General features: G+C 37.4%; 1 protein-coding gene across 5 annotated transcripts in view; it reads right to left on the reverse strand.

Moving 5' to 3' along the window:
- The window catches only part of KLF12 (KLF transcription factor 12), a 483,475-nt gene that overhangs the window by 355,268 nt on the left and 111,412 nt on the right, over positions 1-16,795 (reverse strand). For 2 of the 5 annotated variants that reach the window (XM_077158426.1, XM_077158425.1), the window contains exon 2: positions 13,663-13,784. The exons of 2 other annotated variants lie outside the window; for them this stretch is intronic. The gene's annotated coding sequence lies outside the window, so the exon portion shown is untranslated. Of the gene's footprint in view, positions 1-711; positions 8,025-13,662; positions 13,785-16,795 lie in introns of those variants that run through there. One more of the 5 variants, XM_077158428.1, reaches the window with a different exon arrangement.

Here is a 16,795-nt window from a genome sequence, read left to right on the forward strand (position 1 = left end):
TAGCAGCCAAGGAGTGCCAAAAGCATCCTGAAAAAATAATTTTAAAACAAAAATTGCCTATTTGCAGCCTTAAAATATCTATTCAGAAATAAACATAAAACTAAATTACTAAAATCAGGATTAGCTCTACAAATATATAATATATAGATTAATCTTTATTCTAATTTCTAAGAAATGGTCACAAGCAAAATTAACTATCAAATAATCATTGAAAGTAAGCAGGCCATGTGTTCACATGTATTTCCCCAATAAGCATAGGGAATGTATTTGTAATGTTTAATATAAATAAAGGACAGTCCTTTAAAGGTTCATTTATAGGACTGTCCTCTAACTTCATCTCCAAAAGTGTGTAAATATACATTTCTTCTGTAAGAAGGAAAACTGCTGTTGGGGACTGAATCATGTTATTATCTGAGATGTGCCCAGACTGAATAGGGATGGGCCTTACAAATAGCAGTAGTCCTTATAAGCAAAGAAATCAGACCCAGAAGACAAAGGAGAAGCCACCATTAGAATTGACATGTGGTGGAAAATCAAAGAAACCTCAATCACCATCAGCCATCCCAGGAGGAAGCAAACCTTCTAGCCTCTGAAATTATGAACCAATGAATTCCTATTATTAAACCAACCCCACTATATGGTATTTGTTCTAGCAGATGAGAAACAAACAATTTTTTGTACCAGGAAATGGTATGGTGCTAAGGCAAATACCTGAAAATGTGGAAACGGCTTTGGAATAGGGTTGAGACTGAAAGAATTGTGAGGTCATAAAAGAAAAATCCTCAAGTGCTATCAACAGACTTTTGGTAGAAATACGGATGCTAAATGTACTTCTGATAAGGTCTTAGCAATGACGAATGTGTTATTGGAAACTGAGGAAAAGGTGATCCTTGCCATAAAATGGCACAGAACTTCGTAAAACTGTATTCTGATGTTGGATGGAAAGTACAATTTGCAGTGATGAACTTGGGTATTTAGCTGAGGAGATTTCCCTTCTAAGTAAGGAAGGCACAATCTGGCTTCTCTTTGCAGCTAATAGTGAAATGAGATCGGAAAGAGAGAAAGTGAGAATTAAAACTTGAGCACAAGGGACCAGAAATGGATAATTTAGGAAATCCGGAGCATAGCCAGATGGTATGCTCTGAAACTAGGGTCTGAAACAGCTCTATCAAAGACCTCCCTGAGCATCTGGGAAGTTGGTCCCCAGAAAACAGGGCTCCAAGTGAGGGTTTAACTTTTAATTGAACAATCCGTTGCTAAAAAGGCTTTGTCCATGGATCCAGTCAGTCATTTCAGCAGAAGTCAGGATTGGAAATGCAGTTATCTAGGAAGGACTTGCAGAAATCTATGGTCTAATGGCTTGGATATCCCTGGAACTGCACACAAAGACAAGAAGGTTTTTGAGAAATTTGAGTGAACAGAAGCAATGCCTGAAAAGAACTGAGAAGGGTCAAATTGAAGTAAGAATGACTTCAAGACCAAAATCATAGAAGATGACGTGTGGGCCAAAGCGATGTCCTCAAGCCAAGAGAGCAGGCCCACCCACATACAAAGGGCAGGTTGACCTCGTGCTTCCAAGTGGTAGGCTCTGTGCCCTAATGAGAGGAACAGGGCCACCTCCTCAATGCTAAGAGATGGTGGGGCCTGGGCCCCAGCATTCGACAAGAGTCTGGACACCATTTCAACACTTGGTGTGCCCTACACCCCAGTGTTCAAGGAGAGCATGGCCACTGCCCAAGCACTCGGAAAGAGTGAAGCTGCTACTCCAAAGGTCCAGAGGACAAAACCTGGGTCCATAGATGACTCTCAGATCCTGAAGACAAATGGAGTTTGCCCTGTTTGGTTTTGGACTTCTTTGGGACCTGTGACCCCTGTTTTCCTACCAATTCCTCCCTTCTGGAATAGGGAATTTTATTCTATGTCTGTCCCTCCATTGTATACTGGACGGAGAGAACCTGTTTTCTAGGTTTCATAGGCTACTGAGATAGAGGAATTTAGCCTCAGGATGCACCACACACATAACTGATTTTACTGAGATCTGTACCTAGCATTGTTCTCAAATGACTTAAGGCTTTTGGGATTTTGTGGTGGAATGAATGTATTTTGCATGTGGGAAGAACTTTTGGGGGTCCAGAGAACAGACTGTTGGGGACTGAAACATGCTGCCCATAGAAGGCACACCTCTGGTCCTGTGGATGCAAACCTATTTGTGAAGAGGACCTCTGAAAATGTTATCAGTTAAGGTGGGTAGGTAAGGCGTATCCAAAGTTTCTTATAGTCAGAGGAAACTGGACCCAGAAACCATGGGGAACAGCCAGAACCCAGAAGACAATGGAATCCAGGAAAGAAAGAATACACCGCCACATGAACTACTATCTGACAGAATCCCAAAGATTGCCAGTCAGTCAGAAGACACCTTCCTTAGGAAGAAGCAAGCATTCTAGCCTCTGAAACTGTGAGCCAATAAATTCCTGTTATTAAGTCAAGCCATCATACGGTATTTGTTTTAGCAGCTAGAAAATGAATACAACTGCTAGCAAGAGAAATGAATTCAAATTGCCCACTAAGTGGAATGGTATCAATGCTCAGCAGAAGATGGGGTAGTGGCACCAGAACTAAAAGCATTAGCAAATATTTATACTACTGCATAAGAAACTATGCCAGGAACTGTTCTAATTACTCCAGCATATTTTAACTTATGTTATTCCTCACAACCCTAAGAGGTAGGTGGTATTATTTCCATTTTATAGATGTGAAAACACAGATAAGTTAGCTAACTTGTTTTCACAGCAAAACCAGGATTTGAAAACTGGCAGTCAGGCTCAAGTCTTCATGATTATAACTTCTATTCTATACTGATAGTTATAAATAACCTCGACATAACCTTCTTATGCAATGCACAAGTGTGGTATTTTTATTTGTGAAAAACAGATAAGCTAGCCAATCGCAACAAGATAGTTTTGGTATTTTTCTCTCAAACAGATTAACATAAGATAAGTATTTCTGAACTAAAGGCCTAAACTCAGATACTTCTCCAATAAAGGAAAAGAAAAATACATTCCAAATCTGAGATCATTTGAAATCTTGCCCATTACAATAAACCCAATGTTTTTAAACTTTTTCCCCTAATTAGAAATTAACTTAAACCATTTTTTACGTTTTCAGAGATGTACTGACATTTTAGAATTTTTATACAATCGTCTACACAAAACCCTAAATACATACTTAATGAAAATCATCTCAACTTCCCACCCTAATGACACCCAAAAACATACACAAAGATACGAAAGGATTTTAACTTTTCCCATTAGAAATAAACTGCATGCTTCGATAATGTATTCAATATAAAATGGCCAATTCTGAAAATACATTTCAAAGAAGTATTTCTGACCTGTGTATGACTCTGTTATCCAAAAACAGCTATCAAAGTACATAATTTCAAAAGTAATTTATTATAACTGAAGCAAGCGTGTGTCTTTCAACTCAGACCTTTCAAATGCAACTAACTAACATTAGATTCTCTTCTGATTCTGAATGCAGTAACATGAACATACTATTAAATAATCTCAATAAATTAACCAAATAATAGTTTACATCTCATAAATAACACTAAGTAAAAGCAGTTGATACTTTCAAATAGTTATCTTTCTGGAATGGCATTAAAGATATAAAGAAATACAAAAGAACTATAAAATCCCTAATTACATGTACTCATTGATTCTCTCATTCATATAATAAATACCCCTGCCAATCACTAGGGATTAAAAAATGAAAAAGACCTCAAATATCATATATTTTAAGATTAAAAAAAGCTGGTGGTGGCATGCTGCCATTTGGGGAACCATGTACTTGCTAGAAAAGCATTGGTTAATGTGATAGCAGTAGAAATCAGCTACTGTGTTTTGACACATACTTCATTTCTTAAAAAAAGGCAGGCTGTGGGATGATAACTGCATTTCAGTCCAGTAGAACCATCAGAGAAAAACTTGCTAGGAATCAGGAATGGAGCCATGATGCATGGACATGTACCTGTTGCTCACTCACTTTTAGTTTCAGAAGAGCATTCAACCAGCATCTAAACGAACACAAGTGCCACACAAGAGCAAATGATATACTATTCGCAGGTTTTCCCAGATCCCAATCTTTGTCCAAAATATATTCATTTCATCATGAAAGGTTGCTGATTGCTAACCTCCATAAAGATATTTCTTAATTTTCAATCAGATACTCCAAACTCGAATGTGCTTAAACTTCAGGTTCATAAAAGATTTTATTACTCCAGGTATGCTTTCTTGGATTTTTGTTTTGTTCAGGGCCTACCTACCCTTCCCATCACTATATCTGGGTTCTCATTTCCCACTCTTCACCAGAACAGAAAACTCTTCTCTTCCGCCTGAAAAATGCTTGGACAATCCTTATATCTCAATACTAAACTTTTGATGACTCTATAGGCTATATGTAGTTACAGAACAATTACTAATCCTTCCTCAGACAGGTGATTACAGCTCTACTTTTATCCCTTTCCCCCTTTAAAATGGTCTCTTTGGTCACTGGTGTATTTTTAGGATTAAAGAAAATCTGCAACAGGAAAATTATTCTCCCGTGTTTCAATGACTTGTGAATTTTTTCTCCCTTCTCTCTAATGACTGCCATTAGACCACTTTTGAAGAGTCTACCTTCCTACCAAGGGGTAACTTGCCAGACTGTCCTTAACATTAAGACAATCTCTCTGTGTGTACTGTGATCTCTTAAAACATTCAGCTGTCATAGTCTCAATAATTACTTCCTCAGGGAACTCCCAAGTATCCCAAATATCCCTAAGCCTGGTTTCCCACCTACACTCACTATACTTTGTCTCCAGGTAGATATCATGGAATACTTTAATAAACATGTCTCAACTTATCAGATGACTAGAGCTTTGAATTTTATGCAGGCTAGAGACTTACAACCTGCACACAAAGAACTCAACCTTCCATGGGGGAAAAGGGCCTCACTTCAAAGTACCCAAAATGAAAGTCTTCATTTTTCCCTTGAAAAGAAATTCTTTTCCCAGCTTTCCAATTTAGGCTATGAAATCATCTATGCCCAATCTCTGGAACTGTATCTCTGGAGTCAATTTTAGCATCTTTCTCTAACGGTACATGTATTAGTTAGGGTTCTCTAGAGAAACAGAATCAACAGGGAAAATTCAAAAATATAAAATTTATAAAGGTGTCTCACGTGACCGCAGGAACGCAGAGTCCAAAATCCGCAGAGTAGGCTGTGAAGCCGACAATTCCAATGGGGGGTCTGGACAAACTCCACAGGAGAGGCTCACCAGCAGAAACAGGAAGAGCCTGTCTCTTCTGAATCCTCCTTATAAGGCTTTCAGTGATTAGATTAAGCATTACTCATTGCAGAAGACACTCCCCTTGGCTGATTACAAATGGAATCAGCTGTGGATGCAGCTGACATGATCATGATTTAATTCTATGAAATGTCCTCATCGCAACAGACAGGCCAGCACTTGCCCAACCCCACTTGGCCAAGTTGACACATGAACCTGACCATGACAGTACATAACACAAATTCTGTTGTTTATTCCTTCCAACACTCTTCAGGTTCACTTCCACCTCAGCTCTGTTAGACCACTGTCCTCGTTTCCTAGCTGCCAGGGCAAATACTATACAGTGGGTTGGCTTAAACAACAGGAATTTAAGGGTTTAGTTTTGAGACTAGGAGAAATCCAAAACCGAGATGTCAGCAAGGCACTGCTTTCTTCCCAAAGGTATTCCATGTGGCCGGCTGCCAGCCGCCCTTGATCCTTGGATTTTTTAGTCACACAGCAATACTCATGGTAGCATCTTCTTTATCTTCCAAGGTTCCGCTGACCTCCAGCTTCTGGCTGCTCCCCACGGCTTCTCCTTCTGGATCCAATTTACTTTGCTTGTTAGGATTTCAGCCACATGGGATTAAAGCCCAACCTCACTCAGATTGGGCACACCTTAACTAAATAACATTTCACAGATCCTATTTACAAATGGGTTCGTACCCACAGGACCAGGAGTTGAGAAATGAGCATGCCTTTTGTGTGGGGCATGATTCAATCTCCAAAAGCCCTCTGTTAGCAAGTATACATTATTGTTAAGCTATCTATCTCTCTCTCTTTCCAGTGCATATCACAAAAATACCAGGTTAATATTTAAAATATTTCATCATATTATACCTGATCTACAGAATTTATAATTTCTTTCCAATTAGTCTAAATTTCCATTGATTTTCAAGGCTTATTTAAAAGAAGCTGAAATTTCCTCTCCTCCCTCAGGGAAGTATTTCATCTCTGCCTCCAGCCAAACTTCTACTGCCTTATCACCTTTTCACACAGATACAAAAACAAAATTATGTTTTTGTTCAAGACAGGGTATTTTTTTTTTTTAATTTAACCACAGAATATAGAAACAGAAGAAACTAATTGCCCTAATATGTTAACAAAGTATCTGCTTTCAAAACCTATCACAAACATCATACTGGTAAAATACTAAAAGCTTTCTCCACTGGGATCAAAAAAAGACAAGGATGTTTGTTACCATTACCTCAACTCAACCTGCACTGGAGGTCCTATTCATTATCAGAAGGTATAAATAAACAAACAAAAAACTAACCTTATTCAGAGGAAACATGATTTATAATAGAAAATCCAAGAGAATAAATTAATAGACATTAATTTAGCGAGGTCACTGAATACAAACTCAATGTGCAAAATCAATGTATTTCTATTTACCCGTAGAAAGTCACAGCAATAAATTCAAAAGCCAATATAATTTATACCATTAAAAATTAATTACTTAAGAACTAAAAATAAAAGGTGTTCAAGGCTCAATTTTGGAAAAGCAAAACATTATTAAAAGAACTAAAGGAGTCCTAAATAAATGAAAGGATATACCATGTTCATGGGTGGGTAAACAATATTAATTCTCTTTAAATTGACCTGTAGATTCAATAAATGCCCAGTCAAAATCCAAGAACTACGTCTGTGTGTGTGTGTGTGTGTGTGTGTGTGTGTGTGTGTGTGTGTGTGTGTGTGTGTAAACTGGAAAGCTGAGTCTAACTTTAAAATACAAATGCAGAACCATGAGCAGCAACCTTAAAGAGGAAGAACAAAGTTGGAAGATTCATGTTTCCATATGTCAAGATCTATTTTAGGTTCTAATAATTAAAACACTTTCAAATTGACATACAAGTCTAGATAAATGGCACACATTTATTTGGTCACTTGTTTATGATAAAGGTGGTACTGTCTCGCAATTAGGGAAAGATGACCTTCTCAATAAATGCTGCTCAGTTAACGGAATATTCATACAGGGTAAAAAGTGAGTTTTGATCCCCTACCTCACACCATGCACAAACTGATTCTAGATGGTTACAGACATAGGTATAAAAGCTTAAAAAAAAAAAAAAAAGCATTTTCTAGAGAAAAATAAAGAAGAATATCTTTATGACTGAGTGTTCTAGTTTGCTAGCTGCCAGAATGCCACACACCAGAGATGGACTGGCTTTTAATAAAAGGGGATATATTTCATTAGTTCTTCAGAGGAAAGGCAGCTAACTTTCCATTGAGGTTCTCTCTTACAGGGGAAGGCACAGGGTGATCTCTGCTAGCCTTCTCTCCAGGCCTCTGGGTTCCAACAACTTTCCCCAGGGTGATTTCTTTCTGCATCTCCAAAGGCCTGGGCTGAGCTGCAAGTGCTGAGATGAGGTATGCTGAGCTGCTTGGGCTGTGCTATGCTGAGCTCTCTCATTTAAGCAGCATCCAATTAAATCAAATATCATTCATTGCAGCAGGCATGCCTCCTAGTGGACTGCAGATGTCATGAGCAACAGATGAGGTTCCTTGACTCATGTCCACAGCAACAGAACTAGGCATCTTCACCCGGTCAAGTTGACACCTGAACCTAACAACCACACTGAGTAACAGGCAAAGATTTCTTAAATAGGACACCAAAAACACTAATCATAAAGGACAGACTAATAAAATGACATTAAAAGAATTTGTTTTCATCAAAGAAATCATATTGAGAGTGAAAAGGCAATTCATATATAAAAAGAAGATATTTGCAAAACATATCTGACAAAAAACTAGTATCTAAAATATACAAATAATTTCTACAAATTGATGAAAAATGCAAAAACCTAAAAGAAAGAATGAATAAAAGATTTTAAAAGGCACTCTGCAAAATAGAGTAGCTGATAACTAAATGAAAGATAACTAAACAAAAATGTTCCCACCATCATTAGTCACCATGGAAATATAAATTTTACCACAATGAGAGCCCACTGCTGCAGAACTCTTGGAGTGGCTAAATTAACACAATGACAGTACCAATTTCTGTGAGGATGTGGAGCAATAGAATATTCACACACTGATGGTAGAAGGGTAAACTATGCAACAATTGTGGAAAACTAGCTGTCTGTGAAAGCTGAACATAAGAAAACTCTGTTACCCAGCAATTCCACTATCTATTTCTAAGTAAATACCCTCAATAAATAAATAAATAAATAAATAAACAAATAAATAATAAAAAGAATTAATTAATTAAAAAGGGTGCCACTTGGGCCACACTTGTTCCTGGGAGAGTGACTACCTTGAAACACAACTCTTAAAAAACCCTTTAAACGGAGCAGTAGTTCTTAATGCAAGCAAGCTATGAGATGTATTTTGTTTGTGGTCTCAATTGTTCTTAGCAATATGCTAAGTTCTCACACATGACTATTAAGCATTATTTGATTAGTAAGATGTGGGAAAAAAAAACAAAACAATACAGCCATTCTTCGTTAACTACATTACCAACCAATACTACCGTTAGTGCCAAGTGGCCAGTAGTAAATCAGTTCATCTCTCTGGGCCCCACTCACCCTCATCTACAAAATTAAGGGTTTGAAAAACTTTTACGTCTCCTTTTTTATGAAGTTGTGCTCCCTATGAATTTTATTTTTAAAAATAAGCAAGTCTATAAGGCACATGTAATGAACTGAAATAAATCAGTACTATCTAATAGAGTCTGAGTTTAATTCTAAATTGGTACACTCATGAAATTCAAGCAAACTTATTGGCAGTAGCTCTCCCCCTGCTTTGGGCAGGAAAAGAAACGGGTAACTGTTACACCATTTGTAACACAGCACTCCACGTATATTTACCTGCTACTGTGAATAGGAATTCTCAGATAAAAATGGGGCTGTAAAGAGAAATACTTTCCCCATATTCCAAAGCAGAGACTGTGGATACAGCAGACGCTCAGTGACCCTCTGGAGGTGGCAAAGGATGTAGCTGTGGCCTTGGGGAATTCCGAAGGTGAGCACAGAGGATTTCTCCACTAAACAGTGTTCAGTAAAGCACTGCTTTGTAACAGAATACACCTGCGACTGTCAATAATTTCTTTCCCTGCAGTTTCACCACAGCCACATGGAATACTCAGAAATGTACCTGTCACTTCATCTTCTATAATTTAAAAAAGTGTATCATTTGCAATAGTTTCTCTGCAGTGAAAGGAGAAACCATTAATCCGGTAAGTGCCAGGCAGTGGGCAGGGTACTTCAGACACCCCATCTTAGGGGGTCCTCACGGCACTCTTGTGAGGAAAGGGTATTAACCTCCCTCTACAGGTGAAGAAATACCAAGTTCCACAGCAACCGTACCGCACCCTCAGGACTGAACATACTTTGCTGAGCCCAAAGCCCATACTCTTTTCCTCATACCACAGTACCTCTCACACTAACAGCTTCTGAGCTCCGAGTTTAATGGAAGTAGTATGCTAGACTGTTCTGGGGCAGAAGGCAGAATGACTTGGAGAGGAGAAAAACTGGAGGTAGGGAAGAAAGTGGCAACTTTCAAAGAACTCCAGAAACAAGTTGATTGTGAATTACTGAGTTCTGCTGTGCAGGGTCTATGTGACACATCTGTACAGTTAGTGACAGATGTGGTCAGATCTCAGGAGTGCTACACAGCACGGAAATGGCATGAACCTTCACTGCAGCATTTATGTTTTGGTTCCCAAAGCAGCCTGAAGACTCTGATGTTCTCCTCATGTTCTGACCAGGAGTCACTGGACAGCCTGAATCTGGCTACCGTTTGGGCAGCACGTCCCCACGTACTTTCTGTATTCTGAAAGGGGTCTAAATTAAACATAGGGTTATGGAGTTCTTGTTTGTCAGTGCATTTTGTTTGCAAGGCAGGATTTCTGGAGACTTTATGTGAAGACACTCCCCCACCCCAACCCAACACCACCAACACACACATGCATGCACACACTTTACTGGAAAGTACCTCTCTTGTTTTTTATAAGACTATAATAAAAATTACAGAGCTCATCAGCACTTATGTTTCCTTAAATCACTTTATTCACCTTCGAATGCTGGATGGGCCTTGGAATCCTCCAGCCCCAAATTCAAAGCCCATCCTTTCTATTTGTAAATATGCAGCTATTGTCCAGCCACACTCTTTGAAATTCAGTCTTTCCACATCCCCAAAACGGTTAAAATAATGTCTACCTTGTAATAGATCTGGTTTTTTTTTTTTGAGAATCTAAGAAATGCAACTTGTAGAAGGTACTCAACAAAAATAGTAGTTATTATCAAAATATTATTTCTTATATTGATAAAAACCGCTTGAGTTTTTAAAACACAGAAACAGACAAAACTACAACTACGAACTGGCCACAGAAGCTACCAGGGTCCAGTGAGATCGGGAATATTCTGTTACTTATGAATATGGATAAACTATATCTCTTGTTACTTATGTTAATTTAAGAAAGGAAATCAGTTACTAAAGACAAGCAGGCTTTCATAAAACATGCATTAGTATATCATACTCTCCCCTTTTACGAAGAAAGAGAGGCAACCGACGAAGGGAGTTGTAATTTTTCATACTAAAATGATCTAAATAAATTAAAACATGGGTAAAGATCACTCCGCAAAGCCACCACCCAAACTTCCTATTTATGAAGATTTTGGGAGCTCTATTTTTTTATTTAATTATTTAAATATTGCATACATTTCAGTATGAGACCAACTTAGATTTTCATTAACTACTGCACTCCCCATCTTATTGCCTCTTTAATGTCAGTCATTCCTTTATTAGGAAAATCAACACTTTGATCTCTCTTACTATAAAGTTTATCCCTCATTTAGTGAATTGATAAACATGAATCTTTCTTTTCCCCCTTTCAGATAAATCCTGAGTCCATTAAAAATAAAGGAGCACTCCAGATTTCAGAAGGTACATATTTCAGAGTAAAATGAAATTTGCCATGAAAGTATGAATTGCAATAGTATAAAATCTCTGCTCACAATACTGATGAGGCTACAGGTCAAGAACTGCTAGTGGTTACTGCCACAGCTACCAGTCCTATGTGGTCATTGAGCATCTGAAATATGGTAGGCCAAACTAAATTGTATTGTAAATGCAAAATTAAGGCCAGATTTTGAAGGCTTTATGCAGAAAAAAAATAATTTTCAATACCTCATTAATCATTTTTATATTGATTATATGTTGAAATGATAAGAATTTGGATGTACGGGAATAAATAAAATCAAGTACTAAAATTAATTTCACCTGTTTTATTTTACTATTTAATGTGGCTACTTGAAACTCTAAAATTATGTAAGCAACTCGCATTACATTTCTACCTGCAATAAATACATCTATTGTTTTTCAGAATCTAAGAAATGCAATTTGTAGAAGGCACTCAACAAAAATACTAGTTATTCTCCAAGTACTATTTCTCATGTTGATAAATATTACGTCAGTTTTTAAAACACAGAAACAGACAAAACTACAACTACTAACTGGCCACAGAAACTACTGGGGTCCAAGTTGCACAATACAACGCAGTAGGAATTTTCCTAGTCTCTAACTGCATTTCATATAGACCTTTAATGGCATGTCTTCTGTGTCCACTAAATTCCTCAAAGATATGCTTTCTTGTTTAATCTAGCATTTAATATCTCTGGATGTAAATGTATCCCCTTTGGGAGCTATAATTATAAAGCATATATTTGATACTTTCTGGTATTTCATCTTTACTAGATTATCAAAATATTCAACTCTTTGAAAACTCTGCAAAATGATTTCAAAAGCATTGTGTGCGTCTTCCAAAGAGCAGTCGCTCACGCCAAGCCATGCCTGAACCGAAGGGCCAAGGACTTTCCATAATCCTTATAGCCCATTAATACTAAAAGATTCCCAGTGGACCACAAGTATAACCCACATCCATTCCTGAGTCTATGTTTGTGTCCTGAAGCCTAACTGTATTTTAAAAAGATGAAATGTAACCCATTCGGTATCACACATCCACTCTACTACTGGTTGGAAATGCACTGGACAACATAATTATGTTACAGTTCCATGTGGAAACAACTCAAGTCAAACAATGCTCTTAAATTTCTAAATGTCAAGCCTATTGACAACGTTTTCATCTATTCTGGAGGGTCTTAACTGCTCCTATTAGATTTTCTCATAGGGCATTCTACTGAATAAATAAATTTGATTAACTGAGTTGACAATTTTCATGTTTAAAAGTGGTAAAAGAATTCATTGTACATTTAGGGAACTTTTCAGCTCTTGAATAAACAACGAGCAGTACCTAACAAACAGCCACCTATTATAAAGACAGTGTCTTCATCATTTGGTCTCTACCACATGTCCCTGCTCTACTCCGCCCGTTTGAATGCACATCATGATGCACAGTCTGGACCATTCCTCTACGCAGTCTAAGTAAGGCTGTCCTCTGACAATTTCAAACCAGTGACATATTAGAGCAGCTATTCGATGAAAAGCATGTGGATTCATTTCTTCTACATCTGCAGAAGGCTTTACAAGTTGAGTTTCCAACTCTCCTTCACCCACATCGAAGATACAATATAGCTAGGACACTGAGGAAAGGCAAACACAGGTGAAGTATACCTTCTTAATGACTTCAATCCCATTTTAAGATAAATTTACGGGTTGGTATAAATACAAAAGAAGCTCTCATTTGAAAGGACTCCCTGACCCACAACCTTGGCGTATCCTGGTTTTCACAGTTCAGTGCTTCCTAATCTTCTTCACCTCATCCCCAAAAGTATGAAGAAAGCAGTAAGCCAGCATACTCGTAACCAGCCCAGAGCACATAAGTTGTGATGCTCTGGGCTAAACAATTTAGGTTACTATAAACTCAAATGCTAACAGGAGCCAAGAAGTAGAAACAGAGGATGGTAGCCTGCCAAAGAAAGAATTGAAGCAGGAACAACAAATGTCCTCCCCAGAGAAGGGGGCTACTTAACTCCTGACAACGGACACCCCCTCTCATTATATTCAAGTGAAATGAGAAATCTGTATCTGTTTCTGAAACCTTATAGCTTTAAAGCAATTGGCTGAACTATTTTAAACTGCTATGTTGACAAAAACTAAACAAAAAACTAACCACCACCCACAAATCAGCCAGTTCACGACATGTGTTGCACTATTCTGACCTTCAAACTCAAAATATCTAGAAGGACAAAAGGAAATCACACAGTGCAGAGACCTGAGATGTACTGGGGCCTCTGCAGCAGTGTTCTGGGAGGAATGTAAATAATTTCACATTATAAAGTATGATGCTTCCTACTGAACCAGCACTTAGACTCACAGATTTCTTTTTGAAAATTTACCTTAAAACAAACTCAGTACACTGGGATTACAGCTTGAAAATCGGATGATTTGGGCGGTACGACTATAGCTCAGTGGCAGAATTCTCACATGCCATGCCGGAGACCAGTTCGATTCTCGGTGCCTGCCCATGCAAAAACAAACAAAGAAACAAAACAAAAATCAGATGATTAAAAGTAAAATGGGAAAGTTAAAAATCAATTCACTCAGTGGCAGACCTCTCGCCTGCCATGCCGGAGACCTGGGTTCGATTCCCGTGCCTGTCCATGCAAGAAAAGAAAAAAATTAATTTAATGTCCACAGCAGGCTTCTTTCAACAACGTATCTGGAATTGCTATCCTTTCCTGAGGAAAAATCTGAGTAGGCTATTACTTCAGAGGGCATAAGAACCTCTGAAGATGACTCTGGAAAAAAAAAAAAACATGTAATTTTTCAAGGATTTTTCCATATTTGGAGGATCTTGTCAACTCTAAGTCACTAAGGTTGCTGATTCAAACATAACTCATATATCAGAGCAGTCATGCCAGCCCAAAGGATGAAGGGCACCCACTAACACAGGGACAGATTTGCCCAGGCTACTCTAATAAACAGTCTTCTTCATGTGTTCTGCTTTTGTTTACTAGCAATGAATAAAACATTTAAATACCCATTTGGAATATAAAGCATTGTAGCTCTTGCAAATGGTAAAGTTAAGCTGGCTATAGTTTTAGGTACTAAGGCTGTTATTTATAAAATAAAATCCATTATCACTACTCAAATATTGAACAAGAATACTTTATATTCAAAGATAAAGTTACCACAGGGGGCTACTGATATAGAAAATAAGGCTGGAAAGATATGGAATGCATATCAAAATTTATATGCTGAAAAGAAAAAAAAATGTATTTAGCAGGCATAGTTAATATTCCAGTAGCATCAACTGGAATTGTCAAAGTTATATGTGCTGACATTTCAATTACAACCTTCTATTTTCAGTGTCTTCAGTTCAATCCAAAAATTATCTGTTGGCCCCAAAATAATGTACTTTATAAGGTCTCAATCTGCAAATGATTTTTTGTTGTTAAGTGTTCAGCACATTGAAGCTTTCAGGAAAAGACCACACGTAAATTACAATGTTTCTCCTCAAAGGATCACCAAATTTTGAAAGAGATTTAAGACAATATTTTTCCAGTCTCCTACTTACACATGAAAGCAAACTTTTGAGCACATATGTTTGTAAATATCCTTGTTTTGGGGACCAAAAATCAGGACTTTGGTAAATTAAACAAGGGGTCAAGCGAAAACTTAAAATTTCCTTCATTTTTGTACTACTTTTAAATAACATTTTCCTATAAAGTGTAGTTGCTAGTATATTTGATATAGACATAACATTGGTTTCCTAATATAGGAAATATCTGGGAAAGGAATCAATGCAGAACAAAGATCCAATATCATCTGTGGCTTAAAAATAAAGATATCTGAATCCACATTATATAAGAATAATAATAACTAATACTAATATGTGTCAGATACTCTTCCATGTATTACTGGACTATTTAATCCTTTTAATAACCATACACATTTATTATAAACACTTTACAGATGAAGAAAGTAAAGAGAGGTTGAGAGTTTCAAGTTTGCTCATGTAAAAAATGGTACTTTGACCTTGAGGCTTGCTCTTGTGAAGCTTATTTACGTAAAAGATTATGAAAAGATTAACTTACCTATAGTTATGCCTAAGAATTACTTCCAGAGGACCTCTTTTGTTGCTAAGATGTGGCCTCACTCTCCCTAAACCCCCCTCTGCAAGTAAAATCATTGCTGTACCCTCTAAATGGGGCACGATATCCAGGGGTGAAGGTCTCCCTGGCAGCGTGGAAGATGATTCCCAGGGATGAGCCCGGCCCTGGCACCGTGGGATCAACAATGCCTTTCTGACTAAAAGGGGGGAAAAGAGTTGTGGCAAAATGAGGTGTCCATGGCTCAGAGAATTCAAACAGAATCAAGAGGCTATTTTGGAGGCTACTCTGATGCAAGCTTCAGCTAGATATTGTTATTTACCATGGTTTGCCAAACCCCAAACAAGACCATTCCTGACAATCGTTGTTAAAGAACACCTGGAGCTCTGTGATTCTACAAAGGTTCCCTGCACTATGATTACTATTCAGAAACCTACAACTTCCAGATGGTTCCTAGGATAGATGACTCCGGAAACTCAGAGGGGCCAGCCTCTCCAGAACATCAACTAGTCCCATTTCCCCATCCCATACTGTCAACACACCTTTCCAACATGAAATAGTGAGAAAGGGCATAGCCCAAATACCCCTAAAGATTGGGAGAAAGATCAAAGAGTTATAAAAGAAAATAGGATTTAGCAAATGAGTATGACTACTGAATCATTTTATTGCTATTTCTTTTAGTCTCCAGTGTCTTAGGGCAGCCAGAAGAAAAATCTAAAATTATGGAACTGTAACCCATACCAAACTCTGAAATATGTTCTATAACTAATTATTGCAATGTGCTTTGAAATTTATTGCTTTTTTAATATATAAGTTATTTTCCACAATAAAAAAAATAATAATAATAAATGGCCAGGAATAAATAGAGCCAGGAATCAAACACAAAGATCGAATGATTCCAGAGTGTGTTCTTAACTACTAGTTTATTGATTTTTTCCTTAACATCAATGGATAGAAGTATTTTATATATACATAGGCATAAAATATAAGTAATATTAGCATACTTCTTATAATACATAGCATCTATAAAAATTTTAAAACAATATTAGAAAATACAGATTCTTCTTATAATCTATTCCAATACTTACAACTCTTACTATTACCATATACATATTCATATATAACTTAATATTACTCAATGAAATTAAAGAGCTGTGTAATTCTTTGTGCAACTCCTGAAGTCCCCATGTCATTGTAAACAGAGTAAGCACAAGGGCAGAGCTAGGGTCTACTAAAGTTTCTTAGCCTTTCTAAGACTCAAAATCAAAATCAAAGAGGAAGAGTAACAGTGCCTGGCGAAAGAGGTTGAGGGCACCAAATGATATAATGCAAGTCAAGAGCTTGGCCTAGTGCTCAACAAAAAGGATACATTTAGTAAATGTTACTTATCATTATCACTGTTATTGTTATTATTACT

The sequence above is a fragment of the Tamandua tetradactyla genome, chromosome 4 (genome assembly GCF_023851605.1).
Source record: "Tamandua tetradactyla isolate mTamTet1 chromosome 4, mTamTet1.pri, whole genome shotgun sequence".
In the NCBI taxonomy this organism is placed as follows: domain Eukaryota; kingdom Metazoa; phylum Chordata; class Mammalia; order Pilosa; family Myrmecophagidae; genus Tamandua; species Tamandua tetradactyla.